Below are 1,658 nucleotides of genomic sequence, written 5' to 3'. Positions count from 1 at the left end.
AAATGTGGGTTAGGAAGATTATTATATCAGGAACCTGACTGGGGGACCAGAAGCTCAAAACAAGAGCAACAGCAAAATAATCTGTTCGGCAGAGAAGATTTGGCAATTCTTCCATGTGCACAACCCACATACTCTGCTGCTCATCCCATAAATGCATGTTCCTTACAAATGTGACGCCATTTAAAAGGGAAATTAACAGACTTTCCAACGGTATAAGATTTATTGCCAAAAAGCAGCAGGTTTAAAAAGAAAAACATAAGTAGGTCCTCTGGACGGTTGTTCGTTAACGAAATGCTTCATTAAAGAAGAACCTGTCCAGAGGACCTACTTAATCTTTTCTTTTTGGTGTTTCTTCCTGGATTACTGAGATGGATCAGGACAAGCAGAATGATGGATCAGTGGTTAAATATTAGCACTGATGTCTCACAGCAAGAAACTCCTGAGTTCAATCCCTGGTTCAGATTTTAGGTTTTTCTGTGTGGAGTTCCCGTGTTSTCCTCATGCTTGCGGTTTTCTYCATGCACTCTTGTTTCCTCCCACGGACCCCAACAACAACAACAAAAAAGTCWCAGGYGTAAAAGAGATRTGTGATCTCAGTGGGATTTGCCTGGTTAAATAAAGGTTATTAAATTAGATTTCAGATATTCACAGTGTTCATTTCTTCTGTGATCAGAGAACCTTCTTTATTCTTTGTTTTTTAGTTTGTTCTAAGTGGGCTTCTTCTTCTGCAACAGAAAATGGACCAAACACAATCACAACTTTGTTTTACTCCTGTTAATCTCAATTTTTCTTCTCCCAGTTTTACAGATCAAGTTAAAATTTCTGTGTTTACTTTTGGCTCTACATCACATTTGTTTTTTCAGACTCTGAAAAGAACAGARCAGAATCTGTATGCAAAGTACTGTAAGAACAGGTTTTACTCACTGTTAMGTTGTGGTGAGCAGCCGCTATCATGAATTCTGAACTGGGGTAGTCAGAGTTGCTCCCACTTTCYAACAGGGAATTCCCACTGCAGGGGCCATTCCAGTGTAAAGTTCCAACTTGTAACTTCCTAGTAAAACTGGGCTGCAGCAAAAGGAGCAAAATGCAACTAAATGGAAATTTTACACGGCAAATTTTGTCAGCTGCGGCTAGTTTTGAGTCCTGTTCACCTCCATCTAATGGTGGGAAGCCATCATTTCATGTGTAAAATAATCAACATGCATTATGGGAGACGTAGTTTATGGTCAATGCCAGCTTTAAAAAAGCTTGTCTTAACACATTAATACATCTGTAAAGCGGTTTTGAGCCACATAAAATGCAGGGCAGGCCACATTTGGACCATGAGCCTTAAATTTGACACATGCTGAAGATTATTAAAAACTACAATTCTGCTGTGTTTGCAATTCTTGYTGACACAAATAAAAGGTTTTGGTCAGAAAAACATATTCCAAGGTAAGTTTTTTCCCTTAAAAAACTGTTTTAAGTGCCTTTGCATGGATCTGAAATGTTGGTGTTATCCAGGATATGGTAAATGCTAATAAATAAATAAACAAATAAACAAATAAATAAATAAATATATAAATAAACTGGACTTCTATTCTGTAGTTTCCATCCTCAGCTATAAAATAAAAATCGTTACTTTGTGTGTGTGTGTGTGTGTGTGTGTGTGTGTGTGT

Source organism: Austrofundulus limnaeus, unplaced genomic scaffold (assembly GCF_001266775.1).
Source record: "Austrofundulus limnaeus strain Quisiro unplaced genomic scaffold, Austrofundulus_limnaeus-1.0 Scaffold0, whole genome shotgun sequence".
Lineage (NCBI taxonomy): Eukaryota > Metazoa > Chordata > Actinopteri > Cyprinodontiformes > Rivulidae > Austrofundulus > Austrofundulus limnaeus.
This window is presented reverse-complemented; position numbering follows the sequence as displayed.